The sequence below is a fragment of the Numida meleagris genome, chromosome 2 (assembly GCF_002078875.1).
Source record: "Numida meleagris isolate 19003 breed g44 Domestic line chromosome 2, NumMel1.0, whole genome shotgun sequence".
In the NCBI taxonomy this organism is placed as follows: Eukaryota; Metazoa; Chordata; class Aves; order Galliformes; family Numididae; genus Numida; species Numida meleagris.
In genome coordinates, this window is record NC_034410.1 from 80,759,218 (window position 1) to 80,781,258 (window position 22,041).

The window sequence follows — 22,041 nt, forward strand, 5'->3', positions numbered from 1 at the left end:
GTGGCAAATGCCTTATGGGGGTGGTTACAGCAGTGGGAACAAAATAACTGGCAACGAAAGGGTAAACCTATTTGGGCTGCTGAACTGTGGAAAGACATTGCTGCCCGAATTAAGAATATGGTTGTAAAGGTGCGTCATGTAGATGCTCATGTGCCCAAGAGTTTGGCTACTGAAGAACAACAAAATAACCATCAGGCAGATTGAGCCTCCAAAATTAAGGTGGCTCAAATGGACTTGGACTGGCAACACAAGGGTGAGTTATTTCTAGCTCGCTGGGCCCATGAGACCTCGGGCCATCAAGGAAGAGATGCAACACACAAGTGGGCTAGAGACCGAGTGGCGGACTTAACTATGGACACTATTGCACAGGTTATTCATGACTGTGAAACTTGCGCCACAATTAAACAAGCCAAGAGGATGAAACCTCTTTGGGAGGAAGGGCGATGGCAAAAGTATAAATATGGGGAGGCGTGGCAGGTTGATTATATCACCTTGCCACAAAGCCACGATGGTAAGCGTCATGTGCTTACCATGGTGGAGGCAACCACTGGGTGGCTTGAAACATATGCAGTACCCCATGCTACCGCCCAAAACACCATATTAGGCCTCGAGAAACAAGTCCTGTGGCGACATGGCACCCCTGAAAGAATTGAGTCAGATAATGGGACTCATTTCAAAAATTCTCTTGTAAATACTTGGGCCAAAGATCATGGCATTGAGTGGATTTATCATATCCCCTATCATGCACCAGCTTCTGGTAAAATTGAACGATACAATGGATTATTAAAAACTATGTTGAAAGCAATGGGTGGCGGAACATTTAAGAATTGGGAGAAGCATTTGGCAGAAGCCACCTGGTTGGTCAATACTCGAGGATCAATCAATCGTGATGGTCCTGCTCAATCCAGCTCTCTACATAATGCAGAGGGAGATAAGGTCCTTCTAGAACATGTAAAGAGCATGTTGGGAAAAGCGGTTTGGGTTTTTCCAGCTTCTGGAAAGGGCAAAACTCTCCGTGGCACTGTTTTTGCCCAGGGACCTGGATCTACTTGGTGGGTGATGCAAAAGAATGGGGATGTTCAGTGTGTGCCACAAGGGAATTTGATGCTGGGGGAGTACAGTCAGTAAGTCTCTGTATATATAGGTATACTTTTCTGTGTGTGTGTGTAATGCATGTTAATTATTGTTTGTTTGTATATGTATATTGACATAATGTAATGATATGGAATAAGGGGTGGAATGTCATGGTTTTGTGATTTTCGGTTGTTGGTATTCCACATCATAACATCATGTAGTGAATGTACCTGGTTCTCAGAAGAGAAGGACTACTACATTCCCCACGGTACTTTGCTCCTCTGTTACCATTTTCCAGCCCGAGGGAAAAGATAAAAGCTCGCAGTATAAAAACTTGCAGATCACGAGACCTCCTCCCTTTTTCTGCCATCTCTCGTCTTGGCAGCACCTCACTCTCCAGCTGTCTTATCATCGGTAGTAGAGTAAGGCCTACCTTGATTTTGGGACATTCTCTCTCTCTGTATTGGATTTATCAGATTAAATTGTAATTATATTGTATTATAGTGTGTTGTTTTGTATTCCGATATCTTATTTAGTAAATTAGTTTGTTTCTCCTCAGATTGTTGCTGCTGTTCTTTGCTCTCAGGGCCATCTCCTTACCCTTTTTCCCTTTTCCCTTTTCCCGGGGCGTGGACCCGTGGATCCCCCGTCCCCTTCGTCACGGAACCGGGCCGAACGCCCGTAAACCGTTGACATCTAAGTAGTGTGAAATCATCAAGTGAATTTTACAGCTTACCTTGCATTTTAGAAAGCAAATTGTTAGGAATGTTTTTTTTTCTCTGTTTTACCATGTAAGTACAGAAAGTGCAAAAACAATATGTCCCAATCTTTTTAAAAACTGTGTAAAATATGTGAATACACACAAGTCTGATTTTACCCAGAAAATCACCTAGAACTCATTCAATTCCAAGTAGAAAGACAAAATTTTTAAATACTGAAATCTGTATGGATCCAAAAGGTTACATATATATAAAAATATATGTGTGTATATACATTATATATACATCCTCCTCTCCATCAATACGTTAGATACTTGTCTTTCCAACAGATCTTGAATGTCACTGTATGTTTATATTAATATCATCCTTTAGCAGATCTATGATATTCTTTCAATCAAGCCATAGCAGAAATACATCCATTTCTCATAACCACCAAGGTAGAATATCTCAAGAGTAGAGCTCTCAGCAACACTTCTCTGCTGTTTTCAGTCAGTGATGAAAGCAATAGCACACCTAGTCTGCATCTAAAATGCAATGATTAAGTATATGGTCTACATATGATTGCCTTGTTGTACTTAAGTACTTGACTTAATCTCAGGATAATTTTGCTTAATTTTCCAATCCTTTGGAATATGCATTCTGACTATATACCAGGACTTCCCTTTTAGCAATATTTTAACAAGTATCTGTGCTAACAAACAACACTTGGGCAAAATAATGTATCCATATGATTTAGGGTGTCAAGGACTCCTACTTTCTTGTTGCATCTTCAAGAATGTGGGATTTTCTCTGCTACAGTTCATATACCAGTTATTTCCTCCCTTGCATCCTTCTTCCTTTCTTCATTTTCTTTCTCCTTCCTACCTTTCTTTCTATATGTGCAGGTTTTTAAATATGCATCCAAGAATATTGATATTAACCAATTTATTTCCATTAAGCCCTTGCAATTGGGTTGTACAATGCGAAGCTGTATGGCATTAAAATGAAATTAACACTTTACTGAAAAATAAGAATTACAATTCTCCTATTTGGTCCACTACAGATTACTAACCTGACTCAGATTAGTTTTCTTTACTAGCCAGGCTGTGAAAGATATTCATTTGGCACCATATGTTCAAGAGAATATAGGTCTTTTAAGATTAGAATTTTCTGTCTCCTCTTGGCCAGAAACTCATTAAAACAAACCTTGTTTGCATGCATCACCAAGTGCTTTTGTCAGAAATTGTGTTAGTAGAATTCTGTAGCTTGTCTGCCAGAAACCCAAAATAAATAATTCCATCTCTCTAGATAAAGAAAAGACATCCATCTGCACAGCAGCCACCTGAGTTCTGCCTGCTCTTACTCGTAGGAGATTTTTACATACTGACTGTGCACTCATGCAGAATATAGCTCCAGGACTGAAGCACTATCAAGCTGACTTTATATTTCTCCTTCCAGCTCAGCATTTTGATATTCTGTGAGGTTTAAGATATACTTGAATTCACAAAACTAATATCAGGCTGGAAAACATCTCTGATACTTGATGGGATGAGACAACTATATACCTTATGGTCCATCTTCCACATTCTGTGCATCCTTTTCTTCATTGAAGAAATCATTGAGAAAGGACTTGAATTATCCAAATGTAACAGAGACAGGAGGAGAATTAAGATATCTGACAGTTTCCCAGTAGCTAGCATGTATGCCAGTTTTTCATTCAGTTCTATGTACTACAACATATTTGAAGGTAATGCAGCCTGTAACATCTCTGCTTTCTAGAAACAGTGTGCAGTAATAAACTATGGTTTTATGGAAATACAAGAAGTTGTGACAGTTTTTAGTTATTACCTGTTATCAAAGTTCAGCAGATCATCTGATTCTCTGATTTTATTGTAATATTAGATCAACACTGGTCAGTTGGGAGCTATGCTGATTACATACTATGTTATTGTCTGGTTTTGTGATTTTGTTTGGTTGTCGGTATTCCACATCATAACATCATGTAAAGCACTGGCAGTTAAAGAGTTAATTTTTTGGTTTCTGGGCACTGCCTTTTTTGGGTGTTTTGGTTCCCCAAGGGGGGGGGGGGGGGGGGGAGGAGCTGCACTCCCCAGGGATCTTTGCTTCTGGAAGGGGGGGTGAAGCCACCTGGCAGAGGAGGGGTCTTTTCCTTCCTACCCCGCGGAGAAGCACATGGTCCCCCTACAGCTTATGGTGTAAGAATCTCAGCTTGTAACTCTCTCTGTTTTGATTTATTGGCCTCAATTTCAGTATAATATTTAGTAAATTAATGTTCCTCCTCAGATTGGTGCCGCTGTTTTGTTTTAGATCTGTCTACGAGTTCTCTACCTTTCCCCCTTTTCCCTTTGTCTTCCCCAGGGCGTGGGTCTGTGGGTCCCCTGCCGCATTAGTCACTGGACCAGTCCGGGCCGGCCCCTAAGCCGCTGGCAGGTTTTTTTTCCTTCTTTCTCTCTTCTGTGCCTGTGGGCCTGTTGGCCCCTCTGTCACAGACACAGATCCTTAGATAACACCATGACAGTTATGTTGGCCAGTTTGTGGATCATATGGTGGTATAAGAATAGAGGTTGAATCTTCCCACCAGTATTTCATTAAATGTTATTGTGTGAAAAATGGGAGCAGAATGGTGGTCTGACAAAACTGGCGTTTGACATGGAACTGCATATGAAGCAAAGATGTGGAACTAAATTCTTCCATGTGGAAAAAATTGAACACATTGACATTCACTGATGCTTGCTGAACATTTATGGAGAGCGAACAGTAGATGTGAGCACAGTGATACAGTGAGTTATGTGTCTCAGCAGAGATGACAGCAAAATGAAGGACAAGTCACATTCTGGATGGCCATGTGTAGCTGTCACACCATGAAATGGAGAGCATCTCAATCAGCTCTTCCATGTGAATTGGCTAATGGTGGTGACCAAGTTGAAGAACAGTGATTTGTAGCTGAGAATTTGCTCTATCTAGTAGCATTATTGCGTTCTTTGTATCTGTTGTAGTTTGTAGGGAAATAAAGAGGAGACATTACTTTCCGAAAAACCCACATATATCTGGATGGTAGTTAAGTCAGATGTCACATTGAGGGCAAAACAGTGGGTTTATATTCTTTGCAATGTATTTCAAAAAAGTCCATAAGTGGAAGGGGAGGCTGATGCTCCAAGATCAGGTAATGTGTGGAAGAATATATTCTACTCACATAGTGGATACTGTTTATGTTTGACTATATATATATACACATATATATATACAGTCATTAATGTTTTGTCTGGTCATTTTAATTTTATAGGCAATATCTATGCTGTTTTTGTTACCAGTATGTCTTAGTCAATAAACCAAAGCTTGGACCAGGCAAGGTCTGATCTTTTTCTTTGGTCCAGCTGAATATTTAGCTCAGTATATGTCCTATTTTCTAGTAGAGTTGGGTAGCTGGATGTTTATTTGTCACATTTGAGACGAAACTAAATGAGATGAGATCTTGGAAGTAGTGACCATGATCTGTCCAGGCTGATATACCCTGCTTCTCTGCAGCACAAAATAGCCTCAAAAGAGTTATTTTAACAGAGCTACTTGCTTTCAAGGGCCTGAGCTGGCTTATCAAAAGCTTGGGTATAGCTAAAAGGCTCTTAAGTATCACAGTTAGACTCAGCCTTTTGTTTGCAGACTACTTGGTCCAAAGAAGGACAGAAGTGATTTTCCCTGGGTTACTGGCAGAATAATTATTATTGTGCTATGTTTTAAGCTCAGCCATGAAAATAATCTTTCCCTTCAGCATTATGAACCTGTTAGACCTGTCATGCTTTAAATCATACTTCCACCCCTAAGCTACTGCAGCTTATCAGAAGCTTCTCAAAGCAGTTGCAGTGGGTGTGTGCACTTCATAATGAAAGGACCTATATTTAAATGCCTCCAGTGTGTTTTGACAACTTACTTTTACATTGATTTAAATTCAGACAAACAATACCTTCTTGTTCCTTATTCTAAAAATGAACAAGAGAAGGCAGAAGAATGTCTAAAATAAATTCTCATTTGAAACCAGATTTTAACTATGGTAATATTTAATCTTCCCAGTGCTATATAACAAGGGAACATCATCCTTGTTTCACAGCTGAAGACTTGCAGTCTTGCACTAACTAGAGAGCAGAGTGCACCCTAAAGCCTGGTCCCTGAGACAAGGAGTGCACCTCAGTTGCCAACGTCAGAGCTGCTCTGCAGCCTGCTTGATGCAAATGCAGCAGTTCACTTCACCCTTAACTCCCTTCAATTGCTGCACCTGCAAAAGTGTGCCATAAAGACATGGGAAAAGCCACAGCAGCCTTCATTGTGTTACGTCTTTGCATTAATTATTGGGCCCTATGATCTCTACCAGAGGCCATTGCTTAGGCCATGACAAAGGCTGTTTTCACCCTGTGCTTGACCGGATTCACGCTAACACTGTCCGACACTTTGGAAAGAAACATGAGTTTTCTGCAAAGCTTGACAAAACTACGCAATGCCAGTGAAGGTAAAAGCTGAATCCAGGAATCCTGACACAGTTCCCTAAGAGGGCGATCTCTTACTTTAAATACAGTATCTTTTTCTAATTATTATTATTTATTAAAATCTTATTTCCTTAAATAAAATAGGTGCCAAAATATTGAGGAGATAAAAAATATATTTTTATTGCAGTAAATTATTATGGAAAAGTATTTATGTAATTCCACTTACAACAGTCAAAAGCAACAAGAATATGCTTTTAATAATAACAGAATCATAATTCCATGGCAATAAAGTAGGACTGGCATTTGGAGGGTAATCTGGCTGTAAACTTGCCTCATGTTTGCAAAGATAGATTGCAGCGTTTTGTAGACAGAAAACCTGTAAAGCAAAGTAACTTCTGCAATTGTAAAAATACAAATAATAAACTCTTAACATTCTATACCTTTAAGAATAGAAACCCATACTTATGTGACAAACTCTGGATTAAAAATCTAAAATGTAGTATTCTCCTTTTGAAAATATATTCCCATGACTCCAAATGTAGTCTATGTTTTTCTAGTAATACAGCTCTAACTATGTACTCCTGCCTACAGTGAGTTAATAATTGATGTTTTGGCCCAGTCTACAATGATTTTTTGTTTTCTCTGAGCATAGAAAAAGAAGAAAAAAAATGTTCAAACTGAAATATTTCATTTTTAAAGATATATTTAACTACTTTGTATACCAGTGTGTCATTTGGAACTAGAAATATATATATATATCTGTATATACTTAGGCTGACCTTGCTATCAAAGACTGTTTGAAATCCATTATGACACTCAAAACCAAGACGTATTGACTTAAAAAAATATACAGGGGGAAAAAAAAAAAGAACACCACTGCCAACAAAGCCCAAACTACTTTTCTGTGGATGTGCCAACTTTTACCAAGATTCATAATTTTATGGCTTGATCTAATCAATATGTTTTAAAAGAAGTCACAATTATTGAAGTACTATTTCGCAGGATGACTGTGTTTTAATCTACTGCAGTTTCTTCCGATCCTGTTCCCTCCTCCTACAGTACTACAGAACCCATCAGCTTGCCCAGTGAGCTCTGCATACCTCCTTTTTATATAAAAAGGAAAAAATCACTGTAAGAATATTACAAAAAATCGAAGGTGTTTTGAGAGCATATCTACTTGGTACCCCTACAAAATGAAAGGCTAAATTGCTTGTTCTTTATTAGAGACTGTGCAAAAGAGAAAATAGTACCAACCAGGCTACATTACCTGCTCAAAAAACAAGCTGTTATCTCTTGCTTACCAAATTATAAACAGTTTAGTTTAGCCAGGGCTGAAGAAGGCTTATCTTGACAATCTTTGATTTATCAATTCTTTTAAACTTGTAGTATGATTACAATATGAATTGCTCAACAGTTAATTGAATTCATATTTCTAATTAAAAAAAAAAAAAATCAAACCAAGCAAGCTGACCAAACAAACAACAACAAAAAATACAAAACAAAACAACAACAAAACTGAGTTTCATTTCATTGGCAGTAAAGACACCGGGTTACCTCAGAAAATGTTTACATGTTGTGATTTGTACTTTGCTTCAAAGTCATTACCTCAAGCTGTCTGATTAAAAAATAGTCAGGTTGTGGAAAAAATGCTGTTTATAAATATTTTCATCTTATAAGCAAAGTACATAAAGGAAGTCACTTTTTTTTTACTCTAAAGTAAAAATTTTATGATGACTCATAATGATGTGAGTCTTGTGGGGAACAGCTGAGGGAGGTGGGATTGTTCAGTCTGGAGAAGAGGACGTTCAGGGGAGACCCTATTGCTCTGTACAACTACCTGAAAGGAAGTCATGACTCGATGGCTGTCAGCCTCTTCTCCCAAATAACTAGTGAAAGGACAAAAGATAATGCCCTCAAATCATGCCAGGGGAGGTTCAGTTTGAATATTAGGAACAATTTCTTCACCAAAAGAGTGATGAGGTATTGGAAGTGGTGGAGTCACCATTCCTGAAGGTATTCAAGAAAAGTGAGGATATGGCACTGAGGGACATGGTTGATGGGTTGATGGTTGGACTAGATGATCTTAGATGTCTTTTCCACTCTTGAGGATTTGATGATGCTATGTTTCTATGATTCTATGAAGGACATCACCAGAATTAATGAAAAGGCACTTACTTTGCAAACCCACTAAATCCTCCCATATGCATTAAGCTTGAAGGAAAGGAATTGCTGCTGTAGAGAACAGGGTAAACTTTAATCTATATCCATACTGCCCTTGATAGTAGTTCTAAGATTATCAATTATTAATGGTCCAGATAATAACACTGAAAGTGTGCAGAAGCTTTATGTTGTAGTTTACATTTTAACCAATTCAGTTTTTTCTCACTTGTACAAATTATCCTGAAAAAAATATTGATTTCTTTGCAATTACTGAGCATGACTTTTCAAACACTTCAGACAAAACTTATCTCTTGTAAATATTACAAAGCGCCAATTCTAACAGTCTCTGTAATGATACAACTACAATGAAAAAATACAGATATTTATTTATTGTACACAGGAAAGCCCTGGAGGGTAGTGCACATCTTACCTTGGCTTTGAGTTGGTGTCACTGCTAAAAGAGAATACATAAGATATTACATGATAAATGGCTAATCTAATTGCTGATTATCCAAAGCTAGATAACCAGTTGCCTAAATTATATCATTATTTCTGCTTCTTTATGAGATGACTGATAGGTTAACTGCAAGGAAACTCCATGGATCACAGAGTATAAAAATCTATTCTGATTTGCTGTTAGCTTAACCTTCATGTGAAAAAATGGGTTCTGATTAATAACTGATCTTGCTTAGTTCAAGTTAGCAAAACCTTCTGGCTGGAATATTCTATAAGATAAATACCTAAGTAAATGTGAATAGAAGAAAAAAAAAAGAATGATTTTAAATTATTTTCCCCATTTCTAAATGAGTTAAAATTTTGTTTGTACAGGACATTTAAACCTAAGCACAAATTAACATTTCATCAGTGAGATTTTGAATTAGATTGAAAATGAGATCAAAAAGACTAGAAGAAGAACATATTCCATTGCTTGTGTCCTAGTCTGAAGAACTATTTTTCTAATTTAAATGTAAAGTCTTGAAATTGTAGGGATAGAAGTCATTATTTTAAAGTCAACATTTATCAGTAATTATCTTACATCAGGGTCATAATCTTTCCACTTGTACTCAGCCTAGACAATAACTATGGCAATAGTGCTGGTTATAATGGAAGTCATTTCTTCATAACAATAATAGGGAACACTGAGCATGTTGATGTGAGGGATTCGTGTTTATTTGTGTTGGAGAGCAGGTTGCTCGGCAGCACGTAGCTACTGATTGACTAGTGATTTACCAATGATGTAATCCTAAGATGTGTGGAGTGTGGTGTTTTCCAGAGTGTTCTAGTATCCATATTATTCTGTATCCATAGTGCTGTAGTCAACATATCCCATATGTGGAGATAACTCGGGCAACGATATTGTTAGCGTGCGCGTTGCATAGAGCTTGTATCCCTGGACCCTGTATCCCTGGAAGCATATATGCTATATAAGATGGTGTGTTGCTACAATAAAGTTGGACGCATCTCATATTGAGTTGATCTTGCGTTCCCCACGCGAGTACCGGTAGGGCAACCCTTTTGGGGAAACTTGGGGTGTTCCCCAACAATTTGAATGAAATTATTAACACTGCTTTTTCATGTTTTACATATAAATAAATTTTTTACATATTTCATAGTTTACAAAAAGAAAGAGCAGTTGCCTACTAACCATCTTCTATAGATGAGATCTACAGTGACAAAAGACAAAGGACAGCGTATTTTCACCCCTCAGGTTCAGCATAAGCACCTATACTTCTGCCTACGCTCTCAAAACAAGAAATGGACTCACTTGGCAACTGATGTTAATTGCTTTCTCTCTGAGCTCTTGAACTTAAACTTGAAATATTTCTTGAAGAGCATTTCTGTGTTTTAAATTAAGCCTCCTCACTAGGGAAAAACTTCAAAAATGGATTAAAAGCATTGGAATAATATAAATTAGTACCTTTGTCTCATTCATTAATATGCACATTGTGCTAATCTAAGCTCCCTTTTTAGTCTTGTTAGGTTTCCCCAGGCCTTGCTTTTTCTCCTCTAATTTTCATAAATTTATCAATATGTTACATCCCACTCTTTGCTGTGGTCCAGTATATTAATATGAAAAAGACTAAAAGTGTGTTTAATTTTTAAGATGAAAAGTAAAAGTAGATAAAGGGACACAGAGGAATGCAAAAAGTACTAGGAAAATGATATAATTACATTATGGCTCATCTAGTTGAATTTTCACTAGTTTCTTAGAGCACTGGCAATTCCATATATATGTTTTTTTTTTAATATTTCTAAATGGGTGGATGAAATTATGTTTAAGGCATCTAGATCAGCAAAAAAGCTAGCAACTGAGTAGTAAGCTGTACTAATGCATTAATACAGTTAACAAAATTTCAAAGCCATTTCACCAGAATACACCCCTGTTATTGATTATCTCGGAATACTTTAATATAATCTCTGAATTTAAATCTGGCTGTTTTTTAAAAGCACATTCATTACCTAAGTAATACTAGACTTTTCAAAATGCTAGCTATTCTCTGGATGTTCTTCAGAAAAAAAAGTTAGAGAGTTCATGCAGGTAAGGGTTGAATACACAATCCACTTGTAAAATATTTTTAGCAATTCGAAATAAATCTGGTATTCTTTTGCCACGTATATAGCAGTTGCTAAAAAAAAAAAAAAAGTAGCAGAGATGTGTATTCAGAGAAGTGGCAGCCAGTGGAGATTATTAAGGACATGACAGTCTTGAAATACGTGGACGGAGTCTGAGAAAGCTTTTAGAAAGCTGTGAGTTGCCCTTTTATTAATATTCTTTTGTAGGCATGCAATTACAGCCACTTTTAGAGATCAGATACCAAAGAAAATAAATAAATTATTGGTCTGACTCAACAGAAGTTCACTTGCAGGTTTTGCCACATCACTGAATTTGCATGCATCAGTACATTTATGTTCTCCATAACGGAAAAGAGGGAAAAAAAAAAGCATGAAGGAAAACTTAAAAAAAAAAAACAAAACAGGCCTTATTAGAAGAAACATTAAATTCCACAGATACTGGTCAATAGTATGAGCCACATCTATGTATTCAGTAGGTGTGAACCACTTTATGTAATGAAAATGAAATCCAAGTGCCACCTTACATGTAAGAACACAAACACAGAGCATTAAAGACCTATGTATAACCCTGACTCTGATCCCTGGAGTGTGGTCCAAAAGCAGCAAATATGACATATTTGGACAACATGTATAAAATGCCTGTGTATCTTAGCATACAGGGTATAACTGTGTGTGTGTGTGTGTGTGTGTGTGTGTGTGTGTGTGTGTGTGTGTGTGTGTGTGTGTGTCTGTGACAACTGATGTCAATTGTTTGAGTATGGACAGCAAAAAAATTTAAGAATTGGCTTTGAAATTTTATAGACACAAAAAACTAACAAATATTTGACCATTTCTCTGAAAATTCTCATTCAGAGGAGATTGCTTTCACAAAGTTTTCAGTCCAATCTGTTTTGGTCAGAAAAGTGGATCGATAATGAACTATTAGAAACGGAGTAATTGTCCTGACAAAATGGAAAACATGTCCTTCTAAAGATTTTTTCCTTTTTTTTTTTTTTTTTAAAGATGCTTTTGAAGACATACCCCCAAATGTCTCATTGCCAAGACAAGAGATACGGGCAATTTGGTTAAGAATTACTTCTTTGAAACAGTTTAGTTAGTTTTGTGTCTCTAATGAAACTCAACATTCTGTTCCTGACTTAAAACATCTGTTCTTTCGATGGAAAAAAAATTGAAGACATTGTATGAATCTCTTAAAGAAACGATTTTGTCTGGCTAAATTACCATTCAATGTGCTGCAGCCAAGAGAGACTATTGAACTTGTGCATTAATGTGTTTATAGACCTTGTCTGGTTAGTAATGATGAAGAGAAATCCCCAGATTGTTTTATGTATGTTTCTTGCTGCCCTTCATCAACAAAGTTACTACAAAATAGTTCAAATGCTCTTGATTAAATCTGTGCTTGTGATCTTTTAATAGGAAATCACACTGAATTTTCTGAATAAATTCACTTCAGTCTCAAAAGCTATTAATGTTGAATAATGAGATTTAAAAATATAGTACAAGTAAAGGGAATTTGCAATAATTTGCATGTGACTGTCTTCAAAATCTTTTCACACAGTGCAAGTTAAAAACATCAAGATTTTGATGTGATTAAGAAGAAAGCAGGTGTACTTTGGAAAAAAAATGCAGAAAATCTTGCTAATTTTCCCACTGTTTCTTCCAAGCAATAACATTAGTTTTAATCCATGCTTTTTTAGCAAGAAGCAGAGGAATTATATTATTCCCTTAAAGTTAAGTTTCTATTAAACTTTTGCTTTTACCTGAAAATGACTCTGAAAATACAAAAGCCAAAATTTAATGAGGAAATAGAATCAGTCACTATTTCCTACCTTCCTCTGTCAGGGAGAGGAATTGCAGTCCTACAGACATCCTATATGATACACTGAACTGTTATCATCATAGCCATTGCCACAACAAAGTCCTCTGCCATCAAAGCAGGGTTACAGGTATCCATAAAGGACAATAAAACTCACCAGCAGGCCCTAACATTCCTGCAGGTGCTAACCTTTGTAGAGACAACACATGTTGGCCAAAAGGCAAGCAGGCATCTAACCTGGATCTCTTCAGTATCTAAAGCTGAATATGAGGAATTCAGGATGAGGGGAACTGTGTTTCATGAAAGGCTGTTGATAGCTGCAAAGCATCATGTTAATAGCTCTCTCCCTTCAAAGCACTAGTTTTTGTTTTGCACAAAGAGCAGACCAGCTATGAAATCTGCTATGAAAGCCAGTAGCAACTGAATCTGCCTACCCTCTCAGAACGCAAATGAAGAAATTTTAAATTAACCCACTGACAAATGATGGGACAATTTATACATGCAGAAAATGGTTCAGCTAAATCAAAATTTGCCTATTAAGACTGCACTACAGCTTTTTTTTCTCTCCCAAATGGCTTTACCTTTTCACTTAACTTTATGATATAACCCTTGTGCACTCCAATTACTTGACAAAATGGGAGCTTTTTAAAGGTCCAAAGAGAGCTCCTGTTGACTTCTAGTGCAAATCGGGCACTTTTTATTATCTCCCACAAGATGTATAAATGTCCTTACTTGTCCCGTACTATAAAAAAGAGGGTTCCCCAGGCACTAGGTCATTAACAGAAGTGTTCTCTTTTTTTGACCTAGATAAGGGGTCATGTTTAGTTAATGTGAACATTTTTAAGAAACATCATTAAATATTCAACATGACTCATTAAAAAGAGCCAGTGGCAAAATATCTTTCAGATATGAAAAAATCTCAACTTTTACATGTGTAAGGATGTCTAAATCAAACCTGTTTACTTTTTGAAAGTCTATGATTCTGTTTTTCATTATTATTCTGCATTTCAAGACTCCTTCCTCCACTCAAACTGGTGAAAAAAACTGTTTGTAGCCTCAGCTCCCGTACCTCCCAACGCCCCCGCCCTCCCCCCCGCCTCCCGGAGGCAGAGGACCAAGATTTCTGCAGTGATTTGGCCTTTTCCAAAATAAACATTGCATTTTGAATTGGTTTCAGGGCAAAAGCAATCCACAGCTGCAAAAGCTCAGTTAGAATACTGTTTAGCTGATACTGCAGACACATTGTAATTTCTGCTTCCAGTAAACTAAAGGCTAGGCAGCAGCTGATTTGCACTCGCCTACTCTATGTAGTCTTCATTTTCCTTTTTCTCTTCTTTTTTTTCTTTTTTTCTTTTTCCATTGGATGAGTAGTTAAATGCTCAATCAATTAGCAAGTATTGAGAATTGGATGATTTTCCAGACTTCAAAGTCAGCTGTTCCCAACAGCAAGAAAGAGGACAGGTGACTTTATGCCTTTAGGTTACTGCATATAGTTCTTTGTTCATTTGTATTTCTCAATCCATGCTGCAGCCCTAGAAAATAAATGATTAAGAGTGAGTGACCTAATAAAATTCAAGACTTTAGGAAGTGTTTCCTTCTACATAAAACTCGTTACCGTAATTGCTCAATTAATAATGTCTCTAATTACTGCAGAGTTCCAGGTTCTGCATACAATGCTATGGCCTTCTAGATAATCTGGACTAAAATATTACTGAGTATCATTTTAAAGATATAGCTCAGCTAGAAGTCTGGGTCTTATCTCTTAATAAAAATATGGTCCATTTTTTCTTAAGAAAAATAATGGTAACAATGAATCAGAATACCATTCACAAGTGTATCAGAATATGTATCTCAAAACTAGAATCCTCTGTTGTGTGTAATTCTATAAGCTGCTCAGTGTAATTTCAGATATCATATAAGTTTATTAAACTAATTGCAGTAATAACTATCAGGTGTTTTTCTGGAATGAAGAAACATTATAGAAGGTGGTATAATTTGCCAACAATTATGTTACATTATTTCCAAATGGTGCATAAACTGCTAAATGGAATAGTTTGTTAAATATTTTTAAAAACTGCTGCAAATGTGAAGCTATAAATTCCAGATTGAACAGTAAATATTTAGTATTCATGAGACTAGTGCAACAGATATCAGATAAATAAAAAGTGCTTTATTACTGTAATTATGATATAGGGCCCAGGCTGGACATGAATACAGCATTTAATCAGAAAACTTATTCTTTTTCCATATACAAGAAATTCATCCACTCTAAGATGCTTTTCTTTCTATTTTTTTCCTTTAGTAAATCTCTTCTAAAACTTCCTAAAAATATGTGTTTATTTTTGTATTAGTCAAACTATTCAATGTGAATATCATGCAGTGTAAACATAGCTCTTATATTCTATTTACATATGATTAATAAGTCAGTTCTGACTTCTCTGGGTGTATGTATTTTCTCCAAGTAGCTTATTAATACAAATATCAACTTATGTGTGTCCATGAAACATCAAATTTAACTGTTCATTATTGACTTCTATTAGTCATATGTTATTGGATTTTCCCCTCTCTTCAGTGCCTTAAATGTTCAAATATACAATGATGAAGACTGACAAATTAAACTAAGAACTTACAAATACATCTTAAAACGCATTTCATATTAGCTTAACGTTTGTTCCGGACTTTACTTCGGAAACCTCCAAGATTTTAATGTCTGAAGCAAAATAAAAAAATATATACCAAAAGGACTTGAAGAAGCAAAATGAAATCTGTTCCTCGAAAATAGATTGACTTGCTGAATGATTTCGAGAGTAATAGAAATGAAACAAAACTTGTTTGCTCTGAAACTTATTTGAAATTTTTCTCCCTTTTTTCTGCCATTTCTCAGCATTTCCTCATTTGATATTTACGAGTGTGAGGATAAAGGAATTTTGCAAAAACTTCAAATGTGAAAGCATTTGGTGGCTACAGTCTGCAAAAGAATACTTTTAAAAGTGTTCTTTTTAAGTTGATTTGAATAACCCTAGACAGTCAACAGTTCCCACAGAAGCTGCCAGACTCTTTGACAATTCCAGAAAAATATACCAGTATAAGTGCAGAAAATGCAAAAATTTGTCATTAAACAATTTTTTTGTTTCAGTGTACAGCTTTTCATTTGTTAGCTCTATTTCAGCTTAACTTCTTTCAGTCAATTTATTGTTCTTTTAAACTCTATAAAGCTTTTCAGATACAAGGAGGTATTAGAATGACAGGATCATAGAATATCCCAAATTGGAAGGGACTGACAAGGATCATTGATTCAGTCTCCTGGCTCCACAAAGAACCACACAAAAAATCAAACCATATGTCTGAGAGCACTGACCAAATGTTCTTGGACTCTGGCAGACTTGGTGTCATGACCACTTGACTGGAAAACTTTACTCAGCTTGTTTCTACATCCAGTAACTTTTTTTTTGCTGTTTTGTATTTTGCAACATAATTTCAGATAAATACATAAGATCAAAGTTAAATGGATTGGAGCAGATATAGAGCTTATTTCAAATAATAATAAATAAGATTAAATGAAAGAATTTCAGAGATGATCAAGGGAAAACTTCTCATTGCTATAAAAATCTCTTAACATTTGGGACTCTTCTTCTAGGCAAATTAGCTCCTTCAAATATGAATCAAATAATTACTTTTTTCCTTCCAACATGAAGGTTAATTTATTACGATGAGATGTTTTTACTGCACAATTAGAGAACAATATAGCAAACTAACGTGTAGACTGGCAGAAAAATGGTCATATAATACACCAAACCGATTTAAATTGATAATTGAAATTCTTTGCAGTGAACTTAAAACACTGATGCATTGTGCAATAAAGTGAATAATGAGTCATAAAATGCTCACAAGCAATAGTTAGGAAAAAAAAAGTGAGAAGTGCATCATCAGGTGAAGTCTACTGTTCTTAGCAAAATGATTTTTTTTTTAAAGAGACATTCTTATTTAAATATTAGTGAGACAGGTGGTGGAAAATCACAAGTTCAACCACTAGCACACGTGTAACTTTGAACAGTGCATATTGAAGTAGCACTTTCCCTTACGAATATCATATTTTTAGTTTAAACAACTAAAATGTTTCAATATTTAATGGTCCTTGGAATATCTTCAAGCTGAGAAACTGATGAGACATCCAGAAAGCTCTATTCTTGAATATCTAACAAATTAGTAGTAGAGCCTTTTACCTAGGAGATGGGAGTTGTATGTTTGAAAGCCTAGTGCAGAGTTAGTCAAAAGAAAAATGGACATGCCATATCTCTTGTACATGAGAAAGGAAATACTGTCATCTTCAAGAACTTTCAATTATTAAATTGATCTGGTATAGATATTCACTGGCGAATAAAATAAGATTGTGTCTGTCTAGGTTCTTCAGTACCTGTGTCCAACAACACAGTATTTCATCAGGTACCTGCACTGCCTACAGAAAGGGCTTAACATACCAGAATGGAATCCAGGATGGATAGAAATCCATATGGGAGCTTACAGGATCCAAGCATTAGAAGAATATCAAGATGTCTTAAAGTTTCAGCTGCGCCACTAATTTGGAGTACTTTATTCAAGCTATTGAAAGGTGTGTCGCTACCTATAGGATTCAATGACTAGTCCTTCTCTTTGACAAATATACCCAGCCCACATCTTTCTGCTCTTTAGGTGAAACAGCACATAAATAAATATACAGTTGAGGAAAAGAGGTAAGTAAGAGAAAGAAAATGAAAAAGGGAAAGAGAAAGGAAAAGAGAAATAGAAGGGAAAGAGAAAGAAAAAGAAGAAAAAAGAAAAAAGCCAAGATACCACAGATAACACTGGCTAGACACCACAGATAACACTGGCTGAGAGGAATGATGTCTCGTCCCACTCAATGGGTTTCGAGGGAGGTGAATCTTTTCCTATCTCCTGAGTCACGCCTCCCCTAGTCAGCAAAGGGTCGCTGCTGCGATGGACTCATCCAAGTCTCAGAGGAATAATACACATTCACTTATTGAGAGCTTTCTTAACAGCAACTACTTGGAGGTAAATTTGGCTAATTGGCTCATTACGATTAATAAGCTTTACAAGTAAGACAATTTGAGGCAACGGCTACTACAAAGAGTAAAAGAATAAAAGAAGATAAAGGATAGAAAACGAGGAAAGAGAGACAGACAGATTTACAAACACAGCAAAGCAAAGCGGCTCACCACTTCTAGATACAGCGATGTCTTGGTGTCAGGCGCTGAACTTCAGCAGTGATAGGTCGTCGGAGGTTGTGTTGTTCAGCTGACGACACCTAACGACGACCGCACACAATTCTTATTTATAGCCCAAAGTGGCCAAGTCAGCTCTTTGGGAGTGAAAGCTTCTGGCTTCGGGATCTCAGCAGGAACTCCTTCGTTCCTGTCTTCCAGGCCTTGCAAATTTAAGTCAGCAGATAAGATACAGTGGTATCATCCCCCAGTCTCCCGTATTAAGCTGGAGTTATTTGCTCACAGGCCAAGTCTTCAGCCAATTAACACTCCTGAGCACTCCCTTTCGAAGGCAAACAGCTCCAAAGAAATGCTTTCAAATGTAAAATTGACCACAAAGTGATGTTGGTGGCCTCATGCTGATTTGAGACACTCCTTACCAGCCTCAGACAAATGGATGGAAGGAATTGATTAAATTCTTCCATCTACTGTTGAGGGAAACTATCTCAGAGTGTTAGGAGTTGAAGACTTGACTTCATGAGCCCTATTCAAAGAATTGCTTCTATGTTTCCATGGAACAGCTAACAGATTAAAAAAATATATCAATTATTGAGGAAGAAAAAAAGTTTGCATATCTATGTATCAGTCTACAAATTGCAAGCACTACCTCTGTCTTCATTAAACACTGCAATCCTTTAAATGGGAAAAAAATCAAAATCTGTTGTTAATTCATTTAATTTACACATTTAGTGACAATTAAAATATTTGTGAAACTATAGGGGATAGTATATATAAGATTTTTAGATATGTTTTGGATGTTTCCAAGCCAGTATTAATGGCATTTATTTCTTCAGTTCTGTCTTTCAAACAGTTCCTCAAATTTGGAGATTCTGGATCAGTTTACATACACAACATGGCATGTATCACAATAAACAGACACAGAAAAATCACTGTTTTGCCTCACTTTGAGCCTGGAACAATCAGTAAATGTAACAGCTGCATGGTGTGCAGAATAACGAACATACAATACACATTGATACAAATCACTTCCAGCTAACTTTTTATGATGTGGATCTACAATGTGTTTGTGGCTGAATTTGTAATTAGCTTACTGAACAGATGGAGTTAGCTGAAATACTGAAGTGCCCATAAAATGACTCATGCCACCTAGTGCTTGCGCGTTGGAATATAGTTTGTTCACCAGAGATTTGCCTCGGTGGAAATGTGTTACAGCCCCAGTCTGTCGCACGTACAAGGAAAAGACTGCCTCGTCGATCAATTTTGAATGACAAAGTGTTTGCTAATCATAGTGGCAAGTACTCAGAAGCAAAACAAATTTAAATGTTTTGCAGGAAGGCTCAAAAAGGTTTGACAGATGAATGCTTCCACAACCATGTATTAAAACATCAGTACCTTTTGGTCAGTTTCTCAACTACAACTGTGAACAACTTCCAGTGCCTTTGGGTGATATTCCAAAGCAGCAAAGGTGTAAGTGCAGAGACACTCAGCCCCATTGAGCCAGATATTCACAGCTGTGTTCTCAGTGACAGCAACATGCCATACCCATCACTGTGTGTCAAGGTAAAAGCACGGATGTGACTTGGGAGGTTCTGGGCTCTATTCTTGAGGCTGAGGGGAAAAATTGTTGTCAGCCCTCCACTCTTTAATTCTCCCATCTGTAAAACGGGGACAATAAATTATATTTTGCACAACAGACATGGGAGTTAGCACGTAGTTCACTAGCAGCAGGATCTGCTGGAATGCACAGTAAAGACTAGTAAAACTAGGATTAATTCTTAGCAGCAGATAATCAACAGCAAAAATGACTAATTTTCTCATTCTCTATTATTTGTAAGCTTCTGGTAAACTGAGAACAGCTCCAAATTTATCACACAAGCTGCTTTTGATGTCTGAATTTTGTTTCCAGACACTCTAATGTATGTGTTAACTACACCTTCTTTTGTCATTTACAAACAGAAATGCTCCAAAAGAGGGCTGTGCAATACAATGGTCTCCCAATCTAAACATCACAAAGTTTCATAGTTTCTAAGTTTAACTCACTAATTTGCAACAGAAGAGAAATTACAGGCTTCATGTAGAGTAATACTGAAGGCATTGGTCAGTGACAATGCTGAGTAAGGCCTCAGTTCTTGTATTTACGGAGTGCAGTCTTGTGTCATTTTATGAAAGAATTTAGCCTGAAAGCATGAAGAGAAATTGTGTTTAATATTATCAAGAAAAATGGAAAAATAGGTGTGACGTTGTGCCCCTAAGAGGGAACATGAATCATTTTATGAAAATTGTGCTTAGGGGATCATGAGACACATGATGGATTATATAAGCTTGTTCTGTGAGTACTAACAAAATACTCATTTTTCACTCTACCACATTTGAATAACTGATATGTATATACATATTTCATTTAAAAAAATATGGGAAAAAAAAAAAAAAAAAAAAAGCCCTCATCAGCAGTTCTGCACTGTACTATATCTTGTGTTGCAGTGAAGTGGAGATCCCAGGACAAGAACTACAGTAAATAAAATGACTACATCTGCCCTTAACTCTTTTTGTCTTTTTTCTTAGAAATGTATTTTGTTTGTTTGTTTGAAATCACTGCAAGTCAGATTCTAACACAATTCAATGCCTGATAAATACAGAATGAATATGAATTTGATATCTCCATCCATTAAGCTTGTTCTGTTCTCTAGTGCAAGTTGTCAAGAAGGCTGGAAACATGGCAAACATAAGATAAATAGCTAAAAAGGGAGCGCAGTTTCTACACACATGTACAAAAAGAGAAATGAAGGGGAAGAGGAAAGAAGAGATGGAGGAAGAGAGAATCAAACTGAATTTTTTTCTGAGTTTGAAGGCTTGAAGCAGGTATATAACATAATGAAAGTTCCCCAACAGAAAGAGCAATTAAGAAATTGTAAAGAAAAAAAATGTTTTTCTAAGAAAAATATCATAACAGATGGCAAACTGTTTGTGCTATAGTTTGTTCAAAAGTAATAAAAAACTAAGTATGATGAAATAGCATAAAAACAAGAAAAGAAACTGCTTCTATTAGTTGAAAAATATAATTAGAATACTTAAGGTATAGCAAAATATAAAATGAATAGAATGATCAAGTTTATTGAAAATGAATTCACTCCTTTACAAAAATTCTAAAAAAGGTAATATCTCTCAGCAAGGAAAGTACAATATATTGTAAATATTTTAAATACATTCATATTCTCTGCAAAATTAATTGCTTTGGCACTGACTTTATGCGAAAATTTAAGGCTCACTTCATGAACCAGCTGATGCATGACTCTGCTTGAATTTTCACAAATTAATTTTCACAACAAATAATATACTATCTGCAACTGAAAAAAAAAAAAGGAAATGCAGAATATATGTGAAAGCTTAGAAGGAGTCTGTCCAACAAAGGTTGGACTACAGACAGACCTTTAGAACACTTACAAAAATTAAATTCGAAGAACTGTATCACACTTTTCAACCTTAAGAGGTTGAAAGGGGATGAGAAACACTATGTCCTTGTGAGAAGGGTGCTTCACGTTTTCTTAACTGAGACTACTTACATCCTTCCACTCTGTGGTTCATCAGCAATGGTCACTGTCAACAACACTGCAATACTTTGGCTGAATTAATCTGTTACGACAGATTCAGTGACCCCTATGCCGCTCTGCAGAGACTGAGGACAGGTGGGTCAGGTAATAGAGCTCTGCTTTTACCTTGTGCAGATATCTTAGCCAGGCTTTTGAAGAAGAGAAACTGCATAAAGATGTCTACATCACTGCTGGACTGATCCAAAAGATTGATTTAAAGAGAGCTCTACTTTCAGGATCAAGACAGAATGTTTATAGGAATCTTTCCCACCAATTCTGCTGAAAATTTTTTAAAGAGCAACTTTATGTTGGCTTGGAATATGCTATGATCTTCATGGGACAAAGGAAAAAAGGAATCTAGCCTTGGTCTGTTCAGATAGTACTTATTATTTTGTGGATTTTTTTTAATTTTTTTTT

The 22,041-nt window shown here is 36.4% G+C and overlaps 1 long non-coding RNA gene across 19 annotated transcripts in view; it reads right to left on the reverse strand.

Moving 5' to 3' along the window:
* Positions 1-22,041, reverse strand: part of LOC110394271 — a 177,906-nt gene that overhangs the window by 49,759 nt on the left and 106,106 nt on the right. For 3 of the 19 annotated variants that reach the window (XR_002435496.1, XR_002435488.1, XR_002435494.1), the window contains one exon: positions 18,032-18,240. The exons of the other annotated variants lie outside the window; for them this stretch is intronic. This is a non-coding gene — a long non-coding RNA (uncharacterized LOC110394271). The remainder of the gene's footprint in view (positions 1-18,031; positions 18,241-22,041) is intronic. 19 annotated transcript variants of the gene reach the window in all.